Raw genomic sequence first — 12,403 nt, 5'->3', positions numbered from 1 at the left:
CCAGCTAGCTGACAGATAGATAAATAGATTGGTTTGGTTAGATTAGATTAGATATTGTCCCATGGGGGAAATTGGTTTTCACAGTCTGTTTCATGCACGTGGCAATATATAAGGACAGATACATCAACAGATAACATAAAGACAGGTACATAGACATATAGAAACAAGCACATTCACGACGACGACATCGGATCTATAAAAAGTCGGCGCGATGGTTTGTTCAGCAGCGCTATGGCAGAAGGGACAAAACATCTGCCAAAGCGAGACCTTTTACACCTCAGAGTGCTGTGTCTGCGGCCAGATGGCAGCAGTGTAAAGTGTGGATATGGAGGGTGAATACCATGCAGTCACAACTAAAGAAATCTCTTGGATTAGAGACGAAGGGGCCCTATCTTGCAGCGCAGCGCAAAGCCCGACGCAAGTGTCTTTGCACCTGCGGCAATCTGTGCGCCCATCTGTGCACTCATGGGTCTTACAGGGAGGTGTGTTCGGGTGCATTCTGGGCGTATTGCTATCTTGACTTCGGGAAGTGATCGCGCCGTTGACCAACAAAAACCCGGTCTAAAGTCAATAGCGCAGCATTTCATTGTTATTTTAACAGCGAATTAGTAAAATGCGCCTAGGCCCGTGCACAGCGCGCGCACACCATGCTTGTTGCACACACAGGGACACGCAGCAGCACACACACATGCAAAAGATTAAAAGTAAAACCATTACAATGTGAAATAGTATTAGGATATGATCTGCTCACGCGCTTTCACTTCACGCAGTTTCTTCTCCTGAAAATCTCTCCTTCCTGCTTACAAAATCCTCATCATAATAGCAATGTGCCAAAAACGAGCCACAATTTAAACATTATAGGCATACTTAAACAAATGGCCCAACACCCCTGGATGTGATTAACTCTGCTTATCAGAGTGTGTCCGGTTCGTTTGTTTTTGTATATGTCGTCATTTTTAAAGACTTTTAGGAGAGCTTTTTTGTGCGAGAGCTGTGACTAAATTGGACTGGATTTAAATTGAGAATATCTATGAAAATTGTATTAACTTCATATTCACCGCAGCAGCTTTAAAGGTGACAATTTCACTTTATGAGTTTTTTTTTTTAACATTAATACAAGTTCCCCTCAGCCTGATGATAGGTGTAAACCGAGCCCTGGGTATCCTGCTCTGCCTTTTGAGAAAATGAAAGCTTAGATGGGTGAATCTGGAATCTTCCCTTTATGATGTCATAAGGGGAAAAGGTTACCTCCCCTTTCTCTGCTTTGCCCGCCCATAGAATTTGGCCCGCCCATGAGAAAAAGAGACATTATAGCTTGCAAACAAGCAAAGTGGCAGTTGGTCAACACAGTATTAGGGGACCACTAAGGTCTATATAAAAGAGACTTCAGATACAGTATTAGGGGACCACTAAGGTCTATATAAAAGCATCCAAAAGGCAGTCATTCAAACGTGAAAAAGAACATAAAGTGAACTACTTTAAAGTAGATTTTCTTCAGGGCTAAATTCCATGGTAACTCCAGTATTGTCCAATACCGATACCAGCATTTTAGGCAGTATCGGGCGATTTTTCGATACTGGTATCGGAACATCTCTAGTTTGAATGATCCAGTGAGATTATTTCGGCCTCCACGGTAGAATTTTTTTTTCTTCTGAGAAGTGCTGCTTAAACTGGTTTCCTTTTTCCGTTTTTTTTGGTCCATGTCGGTGCAGCTTCTCTCTCTTCGGGTGAGTCCTGAGCGCAGAGTCAAAGCTCCAGACGCTGCTGTTATGATGGTTGCATCGTGATGCGTTTCTTGTCTTTTCATTGCGACCACTTCGGGGTTCGAAGGACTCAAGAGTCACCGGGGCCTCGGCTCGCCGGCCGCTGGTTTCTTCCGGAGAATTTTGGATCTCGTTTACAGACGCTGCGTGGCAGATCCCCTCGGGGAGGGTTGACTTGATTTTTTTCTTAAGGGCTGGACAATTCTTTGAAGTGCTCCATATTGGCATCATAAATAAACATAAGGGGCTGCATGTTTGGAGAGCAGGAGGCCTTGTGTGTGTGTGTGTGTGTGTGTGTGTGTGAGTGAGAATTTCATGAGTTTACGATAAGAGTGTCAATATGAAAGTGTGTGTGTGCGACCGCAAATGTTTCATGTTCATTTAAAAAAAAAAAAAGAGCTGCTGAAATCATTCCGTGGCAAAACGGTGGAAGCTTTTATCTTGACTCTTTGATCTCTTTTTAATTAATTAATAAGAAAAGAAGAAGAAGAAGAAAAAAAAAACATCTCTAAATTGATTAGATATCGTCAGGGGTCATGGAAAGCTCGGAATAGCTCATCATCCCCCCCCAAAGTAATTGTGTGTCGCTTCCCCCAGTGGAGGAAGAAAATTCCCCTCGAAGAAAAATGGGAAAAGGTAACCGAGCGTACGGTACAAAAAAGCGGGAGATCGGCGGGCAGAAGAGGAAGAAGAAAGGAGGGAAGTGTGGCAGAGAGACAGCAATGACTGACAATATTTAAATTACAGCAATCCATCCTCTTCTGACTGGTAATGTGTCTTCATACAGGTGACATACTGTACGCATCACCCAAGGGCGAGATGTGCATAAGCGTCCATTATAATTTGTAATAATTTCAACTGACCTCAGCTGACCTCATCTGCCTCTTTGCGATCCGGAGATAATGAAAAAAAGTATATATGGTGCGCAGGCTGCCGTTGCTCTGCATGATCATAAATATTTATAGGCAGCTAGGATCGACACAGGCCAGCGTTTGCCTCGACAAAGTCATGGCGAGTGAGGAGGAGGAGGAGGAGGTTTGATTACTGAAGAGCAGTTGTATTGTTTTCAGGGCCGTGAATCTTCAATGAAATCTTCAAAAAAAAAATTATATTATACTGGACACAGATGGTGGATGTTCTATCCTCTGAAACATCGTCATAAGCCAGTCATTCTATCAAGGCACTGATTATAAGTTACAGTAGATTGCATCAGTCTTAGTAATAGAAATGATCACTGCAGCAATCAGAAATCGCTTTGAATTGAACTAGTGCGGTCAGTTAAACGCATTATTAGCGGCGTCAACGCAAACCCATTTTAACGGCGTCAATTTTTTTATCGCGAGAGTAACGTTCTCTTTGGTCCTGGCAAACTTTGTCGTTTTTTTCACATGCTGTTGCAACAACTAGTGACGTTAGAAAAACTACAGCGCCACGCCGGATCTAGCTAGACCGGAAACTAAACAACAGGCACGCCGCACACACTTGTTTGGGCTCGCGAGCCGGCCAAAGAGTAGCAGGCTAATGTTACGCTTTGAGTGGATGGCGAGCGCGAGACGCCGAAATGGATGCCAATAAGATTCTGAATGGAAAGTTGACTTTTAAAAGTTGCCAAATGGTTCCATTGACAAGACCAAAGTGATGTGTGTGTTTTGTCGTTGGGAACTGAGCCATCATGGAAGGACGTCCAGTCTGAAATACCACTTGATGGCCAAGGACACAGCTGATGGCCAAGCACACAGCTGATGCGAATTCTCTGCCCCCCCTCGTCAAAGACAGGCGACAAAAGCACAAAGCAAGCCAATCCACTTTTCCATGTTGATAAGAGCATTAAAATGAGAAAAAAATAATGGAACAAAAAGAAATCAAGGGACATTTAGAATAGACAATAATGTGCGATCAATTGCGCGTTAACTATGACATTAATGCGATTAATCGCGATTAGATATTTTAATCGTTTAATGACGGCACTAAATTGAACTAATAATTATTTAGTTCTCTGGAGTCCCTACGCTGACTTTATGGCGATCTTTATACTACGTCATCTCACAGCGGAGCGACTCATTTGGACTCACTAAAGATGCCCACACATGATCCGCGGTAAAACCCCAAGCTTCTGAAATTATTTTGCGCCTTTAAAAGGGTCAGCGGCAACAAGGTCAAAGTTGAAATAATTCCAACTTTGAGTGCAGCGCTCGGCGGCAATTCCAAGCGGTGCGCGACGCCAAGGTTTGTTTTACCGCGGGTCATGTGTAGGCAGCCTAAAGGATCCTTGCGGCTGCGGCTTAAGGGGTAGAGTAGCTCGTCCATGGTGGAACTTGTTTTGTCCACATGTCCACATCCTTGGGCAAGACCCTCAACCCCCGAGTTGCTCCTGATCGGCAGGGCTTGCCTGACTGCTCAGTCCCCATCTGTGGGAGTGTGTGTCAAAGAGAGGCCAATTGTAAAAACCCTTTGTCCATCAAGGTAGAAATGTGCTACATACAGTAAGTGCAGTCCGTTTACTTGTGTGTGTGTGTGTGTGTGCATCAGACGCTGAAGGCCACTTACCAAACTGCAGTATTTGACGAGTTAGAAGCGAGAACGGCTTGACTGTACATAGCTAAACTCAGATGATTTGTTGGTTTTCTTTGCAGTTGACAGTAAATTGTCTCCTGTAATGGACGCTGAAGCAGTCCGTCCATTTCTTCTGGCCTTGGAGCGGATTCTTACTGCAGACTTTCTCTCCAGCAGCCTAAAGCAAAACTGTAGAGAGTGAAGTGGAGTTTGCTGCCAGCTTTCCTTTTAAAACAAATCATAAAGTCTAGGATTTAATGACATCTAAAAGCCAGACATGTTGGTCTCTTTCATTCACACTCAAACCTCGTCTGTCTCAGAGTTTCATCAGCAGACCTCATTGAATGTTTCCATTGTTGGAGGCCTGGCGGATACGCGGAATTACTGCTAATTTTGTGGAGCTTACCTTCAAGAGTTGGAGCCTTGTTATCATATCACCCCGACTTGCACCCAATCAATGCAGCACAAGAGCATGACGGCCTTCAGCCCTTCATGCGCCGCACTTGAGACCGGCTCTTCCATGTGATGTGTAGATCAATAAATCCCCAGAGGCCCGAGCGTGAGAAACTCATTTCTCTAATTGAAAATGTTCACCGCCGGTTGATGTTAGTTGCCGTTAACGATCCACGCGTGCTGAGGTCACAGGCTGCTACATGCTCTTCCTGTAACTGCTAACTTTGCATCTCAAGGGTGAGAAAATGTTATTTTCCGTTGACGAGGGATGGGATCATTAAAACTGCGTTGGCGCCACTGTCACTTAGGAGGGAGGCGACGAGGCGTCTTTACATGAGCTTCGACTAGTCTCGCATTTGCCAGACCTATCTCCGCAGCGCCGCGGAGGAAGGTCTGGCCCCTCCACACATACACTCCTGGATACGAGCGAAAATGGTCCGGGGTTGTTTGCATTTCTTTAAACCAATCACAATTGTCTTGGGCGGCGCTAAGCTCGAGATGCAGCGACCGGGTTTCAGCAAAATAATTTCAGGAAGGAACTTGTTTTGGTTGTTTGGAGTAAGGAGTAAGGAATAGAGTGCGTATCAGGCCGCATTTTTCTGTCCGAGCCCAACAGGCATTAAGATATTTATGTCCGAGCCCGGCCCATGCACTACACAGTTAAAATATTGTTTTTTCCTCATACTAATGACACATTTGTTTGTTTGTGTGGCAAGCCCGCTTTTATTAAGCAACTGTAGGAAGGCATTCGGGAATGTCAACAGATGAGGGAATCAGCGTACACGGGGCAACAAGCACATGTTAACACAGGCGCGCACCTACATAATAAGCTTTTTAAAATTTTAAATGTTCAATGCCTTATCTCGCTGATGTGACTGAGCCCGACCCGAACATAATTTCTAAATATCTGTCCGAACCCGGCCCGGCCCATCGGGTACCGTCGGGTCCCGACAGGCTCAGTTCGGGTATCCATCCTCTAGTAAGGAACTTGTTTTGGTGGCACATTTGCAACCAGCAAAAGAAAACGCCACATACAGTATTAAATGGAGTTAACTGTTGACACAATACAGTAACGTGAGCTATTTAAATTATACATGGTTCAATTACATTTGCTCTTACCAGTGTATCTCCGTATGAACTTTGTCCACAGCATTCCCACCAATCGGTCCCAAAACATCCCAGTCAGAGACTAAATACTGTAAACATATTCTTTGAAAATCCTTACAATCATTCCCCGAAAGAACCAAGCAGGACTGCCTTGTCGCACGGTCCAAATTTTCTTAAACACTTGCTATTTTTAGCATGTAAAGAGGTTCTGTTTGCTGTTCCTCGATGCAACTGGAGTTGCAAAGAGAGCGGAAGGTGAGGTGAAAACTTTGCTGCTGAATGTTACCTGCTGTGATACAGAAATCATTTCCCAGGAATGAGATACTAGTATGTTTGTTTCCCTCTTTAACTCTGAGCCACAGGAGGCATCAGTAATCTTTACAGCCTCATGTTGTTTTCACAGGCTGTCTTCGAAAAGATCCAAAAGTTTCTAAAGATACCATATACTCTATGTCTGGCTGGCTACTGTCTTCAGTGGGAAAGGTTGCAAGGGCACCGTTGCTGCATTCAGGAGTTAGCGCTGCCCAGGATGGTTGTAAATCGCTTAAAGCAATCAAACAAGCCAGAGCGTTTTTCCCCTATCCAGGAATGTGGAAATCTGGCAATGTGAGACTATACGTTAGCAGGATATCTAAAATTGTTATTCTTTGAAATGTACTAATAACCAAGACCACGCTTACTGGCTAACAATTAAACAAAGATAACTATTCAGCCCAGTGTTCACAGGAAGTACAGTGCGTCCATATTGGACGATTCCATTGACAACATTTCAACGTTTAGCGCCAATGCAGGAAGTAGTTTTGATCCTTTTTGTAGCAAGACCAACAATGACAGCTGAGTGATTCCAAAGCCTGAACCTGAACTTAAACTCAAAGTCCGACTCAAAGTCTGACTTTAGTTCATCCGATTTAGCAATTCTTGGCAGAAGAAATGATGGTTTTAATGTAGAAAATAGAGTTTGTGTTGACCCTAGAGACGTGATCCCATATGATTTTGTCTCAATCCTGGCCAGAGCAGGAGTGGAATATTTGCTAACGGTAACGCAAATCTCTGTTATACAGAATATTTTGGTCAAATGTTCTCGTTTTCAAGGACTCTTCTGTGAATTGGACAGCTGCATTAGATCCAGGCTCTCCAGGACATGTAGGGTTTCTTTGTGATCCCTCAAAGCAGCTCTGCACAGTCGTTTTGACTTTACCGTATCTTAGGCTAATAGGTTTTTTCATGTGAGTTGAACACTGTAATTTCAGCTCTGATATACTTTTGGCTCGCCGTTACTTTTTCTTCTTTGTCCCCGTTGATTTACTTCTTTTTTTTTTAAGTTGTGAAAAATGGAGGCTGTAATTTGTAATAAATATTCAGCATAGAAACCTTCAACTTTAGCTTCAGTACCTTTTTAAAAGGGGCGTGTGGCTTGCTGCTTTCAGTGACTGTATATCGTTAAATGCAGCCGTTGAAGGTTATTTGACTAATTACATGATTGCAGATGATCTAAGCCGCGGAAAATGGGGGTTGGGACCCTTCACCTGTGCTGCATTAGTGCTGCATTGTACCTGTAAACAGACTAATGAAATGGACCAAGAATGAAAAACATGATCCATGTCCTCGAGGCGGGAGAGGGAGGCAACCATACCATACATAACATTATTCCACTTCACCGGCACTTGTCTTAATCACAGCATAAGTGAGCGTTACAGATTTTGTGTCGACGCTGAAGGAAATGCAGGCTTCCTGCAGAGGGCTGACGGGTTGACGTCTGCGGTCGCAACATGACAAAAGACCTCCGCGTCGATGTTATTTCTTCACTCGGAGGAGCTCAAGGTTGAATCGCTCCGAGAGGGAAAGCGAAACGAGATGAAAAGGAATTAAAGCAGCCTAGTGCACTGTTTTCTTTCCTTCTGAGTGTTTGTGCTGAGGCAATCCAACCCCAAGGTGCTTTTTCTTTTACTTCTTCGCAGGCCGTGGCGGCAAACTAAATAAGGGAGGCACATTTATTTATTTATTTATTTATTTATGAACATTTATTAGAGGATCAACCCCATGAGATGCAACATCTCGTTTTCATGGGGGTCCTCCCATTATAGAATTAGTAAATACGTAAGCTATTAAAACCATGGTTGTAAGCAATAATAAACTGTACATTATTAATAGCTGCATTGTTAAGTCGGTGTAATACATGAATGCCAAATAAAATAATATGAATAATATACAATAGCATGAAAGTGCATAAGTAAATAGCTGCTTTTTGTAAGACTCCAGCCGACAGCTGTTTAAAACAACGGGTCCTTGGACAGAGACGTGAATGGTCCCGCATCTCTCCTAAGAGCAAGACCCGCACACTGAAACTTTTTTTTTCCTTGAGCCCTCCCCTTACTTTCTTATTTGATACAGAGCAGTTATCAGCACTTTTACGTTTCTCCGCCATGTTTCATTCATAAAATAGTGATGCCGTGGCGGCAGGAAAGACGAGGATGATAGCAGCTAGCAGCTAGCAGATGACCTGATGACAGCAAGGGCCCCAGGTTAAGAGGTCCCGGAGGTTTGGCCTACTAAGTAGCCTGCCTACAATTTTAAGCGAGAACAAAAATATATAGTTTTTATACCGACTTTTGTACACATTATATATTCTAGTGTATTATCATAATTTGTTTAACACGTCTAAATATTTTTTTTTTTACCTCAACCTCAAACCAGATAAAGACTTGCACACCCCCTGTGATCTTTGCCGCCCCCCTAAGGGGTGCCCGGACCCCAGGTTGGGAACCACTGCTCTAGCGTGTCTTTGTAGTTGTTTTGCATCTCTTTGTAGTTGTCTGGCGTCTCTTTGTAGTTGTCTGGCGTCTCTTTGTAGTTGTCTGGCGTCTCTTTGTAGTTGTCTGGCGTCTCTATGTAGTTGTCTGGCGTCTCTTTGTAGTTGTTTTGCGTCTCTTTGTAGTTGTCTGGCGTCTCTTTGTAGTTGTCTGGCGTCTCTTTGTAGTTGACTGGCCTCTCTTTGTAGTTGTCTGGCGTCTCTTTATAGTTGTCTTGCGTCTCTTTGTACTGGTTTGGCGTCTCGTTGTCGTTGTTTAACGTCTCTTTGGGGTGGTTTTGTGTCCTTTTGTTGTTTAGCGTCTCATTTAAGTTGTTGAGCGGCTCTTTGGGGTTGTTGTGTGTCCTTTTGTAGTTGTTAAGCATCTCTTTGTTGTCCTCCAGCGTCCCTTTGTAGTCGTTTAGCGTCTCTTTGTGGTCGTTTTGTGTCCCTTTGTAATTGCTTAGCTTTGTGGTTGTTGTTTTTTTTCTTGTTTTTGTGGTTGTTTGATTGACATTGGGGGTGGCTGTGGCTCAGAAGGTAGAGAGCGTAGTCCTTCAATAATCCAAAAGGTTGAGGGTTCGATCTACGGCTCAGCGTGTCAAGGTGTCCTTGAGCAAGGCACTGAACCCCAAGTTACTCCGAATGGACAGCCCAGTGCCTTGCATGTTAGCGCCTCGGTGTATGAATGTGTGTGTGTGTGTGTGTGTGTGTGAGTGGGTAAGAGGCAATTTGTGTTTGTGCTTTTTCTGGTAAAGTAGAAAGGGGCTATATAAATGCAGTACATTTACAACAACAAATGTTAGCAGTCACTTTATTAAAAGCTACTCCTTTTGGTATTGATATTTATATAAAGAACATTGAATATTTTAAATGCATTCACATAATGCAAGAGTCTGGATAATATTTAGGTCAGAATGTTTGCTGTTCACACAAGCACATAGTGTACTCATATTCTGTACATTCCCACACTTTGTAGTGCGCTACTTCATAGGACACAGAGGTAACACTGGACATATGGCAACAGCTTCATTGACACACTGTAATTTCTTTATGAATTTCCACTGTTCCTCTGAGACTGCTTCTTGCTGAAGAGCAGTTTGACAGCTGCAGGCTTCAAATCAACAACAGACGCCATGAATGAAAAGCTGCGTCCTGATTTTAAAGCTATATTTTCTGATTCGGAGACATCGCTCTGCAGAAATGAGCTAATAGGGTCGAGTGATATGATTTTCCAGGCCTTTTAACATGCCTTTTTTTGGTAGTGGATAGTAGAGAGGAGACAGAGCATAATGAGGGATTACATAAAACAAAGATGCCTGGACTAAAACTAGGGTTACTGCAATTACATTTTAGCATCTTAAACCCCTAAACTACCAGCACATCCTTATATGTCACTTCCCTTTGGTTGATGAAATCTTTTTTTTATATTATGGTATGTGTTTATGGTTTAAATTGCTGGACCTTTTTAGTCCAAAAAGTTTGGCCAAAATATCAACATTTCAAGTCAAAATTATCTGATTAACACATGTAATCATCCCCATACATTGAGTCTTTTTTTTCCTGCAGGAGGTCTGGATGTGTACAGTATTAACCTGCAGTATTACATTACATGTGGCGACATGTCACGAGGTTGTAGAGTGACTTATGACCTGTGCATTGAGGGTTTTATTTACCATGTTTTTGATAGGAGGACAAACAGGACATCGGCAATAAAAGATAGCGAGTATTGATAAAGAACACATGATGTGAGAATCACTAATAATTTGGGATCAGTGGAAGAATGTTGACACATTTTTCAGCCGGATTAAAGGTAGGGTTGGTAACATTTTCCGATATACGCTTTTTAAATTATTTTTTTTTCCAAATGGTCTTCACACACCAACAGCTATAAATAACTTATGGGCTCTGAAAAAGGAGCGAAAAAAGATCCATCATCTGCTGCTGCTGTGATCCTGTAAAAACTCAGACCGATCAGAACGTTCGGCTGTGGATGAGAGGGAGGCTGGCTGCTGAAAGTCAGACGTTTTGGCGCACGTGATATTCCTTTGGCGCTGGCTAAAACCTCTTCAAGGGGCGCCAAAACTTTTCTCTATGCAGTGAAAACCCTCAACAGATACCGGTAATAAATTCATAATACTAATCATTAAACTCCGGATGGACTCCAGCCGCCATCTCTGCTGGGGGGAAAGATCGATGTGGGGGAAAAAGCAAGTTCTTCTTCTGTGTGTTAATTAGCGGATCGCAAACCAAGTTTAAGGCTCATACCGCCACCTACATTACTGTATTGGAGTGTGTAGAATAATCAATGGCATTAATGAATCTGCACGTAGCAGCTATTCACAGTCGGTTCTGTAGTGTTTGTGTGAGAGAGAGAGAGAGAGAGAGAGAGAGAGAGAGAGAGAGAGAGAGAGAGAGAGCACATACGGCAGTATGTGGCGGTCAACATTGATTGTGTGGCGGGCCGCCACAAATATATCAATGTGTGGGGAAATGCTGCAGAGATGGACCGAGGAGGGGGGTGGCGGCTTCTGGGGCTCCAGTCCTGAATGTTTTCTCAAAATTCCCGAATCTTTAAGGTTTTTGAAAATAACTTCAACTTTGTGCCATTTCCGTTCACGGCAGTGTCATGTCATGTAGATACCTTCAAGTAAAGTGTAACCCTTTCTTCGCTCACAATCTGAGACCCTTTATTCTAAAATTAATTGATACAAATTTTTTTTAAGGGATTTTTCTTTTTTGCTTTTTTTTTCTTAGGGAAATCCCGTAAGTGGAACTTCGTGGATAGAAATGTAAGGCTAAGAATACGCTTAATACATATCAATTACAGCGCTTAACTTTTTTCGCAGCTATATGTACGAATTGTTCATGAGAACAGCCTGTCCGACCAAGTGCGTTGAAAAATGACACCAGAGGGGTCCCGGCCAAGCGCCAGTAGGCTTTTTGATGAGATGGGAGTGAGAATGTGTTGGTTACGAACATCCCTAAATGAAACAAGACCTCCCTACTCCCCACTTAAAGGTGCCCTGCCACACCTATTTCATGACTTTGTGGTGATGTCTAAAGTTCTACCATGGACTCTGTAACATTTTTTGTGGAAAGAATGCCTTGGTTACCTTGTTTCAAGCCATTCTAGCGTGGTATAGAAAGCCTGCAGGAAGACTCAGCTCGTTTGTGCCAGTTCTCATTAATATTCAACAAGCTAAGCTGTTTGAATCTGATTGGCTAACAGCTAGCCAATGAGAGCCTGGCTGTCAGAATCCTTTACCCAGCGCAACTGGACGAGCTCATGAATAGTAATGAGCTCAGGCAACATGATGTCAGAGTGACCAGCTTTTGTAATTGGCCTGATTTCTGTTCAGTGGCTAGAGCTGACAGAGGAGGTAGCAGTTCATTTTCACATTCACAACATAACACAAACACATATGGACCTAAAATATTTAAAAAAAATGCAAGTAAAAACGGTTTTGTATTGCAGGGCACCGTTAACCAAAGGCCCTACTAGGGACTAGTGTCAGGAATTAGCTTTAGCTAAGAACACTATGATACATAAATCAGATGACTGTTTAAGCTCATCTATATTTTCTTTGTATCTGTCCCCATCTAAATAAACTTTAATAACTGTCACTCTATAAGCGAATGGAAGCACGTAAACAGCGTGGGGCATGTAATTAAAGCACAATGACATGCATCCATCCAATGTTGATGTGGTGATATCCAAACCTCTTCCACTGAGTGG

The 12,403-nt window shown here is 43.0% G+C and overlaps 1 protein-coding gene across 4 annotated transcripts in view; it reads left to right on the top strand.

Annotated features, from left to right (window-relative positions):
* The window catches only part of LOC120571680 (glutamate receptor ionotropic, kainate 5-like), a 309,529-nt gene that overhangs the window by 65,415 nt on the left and 231,711 nt on the right, over positions 1-12,403 (top strand). The gene's annotated exons all lie outside the window — the stretch shown is intronic.

The sequence above is a fragment of the Perca fluviatilis genome, chromosome 13 (assembly GCF_010015445.1).
Source record: "Perca fluviatilis chromosome 13, GENO_Pfluv_1.0, whole genome shotgun sequence".
Classification (NCBI taxonomy): Eukaryota; Metazoa; Chordata; class Actinopteri; order Perciformes; family Percidae; genus Perca; species Perca fluviatilis.
This window is presented reverse-complemented; position numbering and strand designations above follow the sequence as displayed.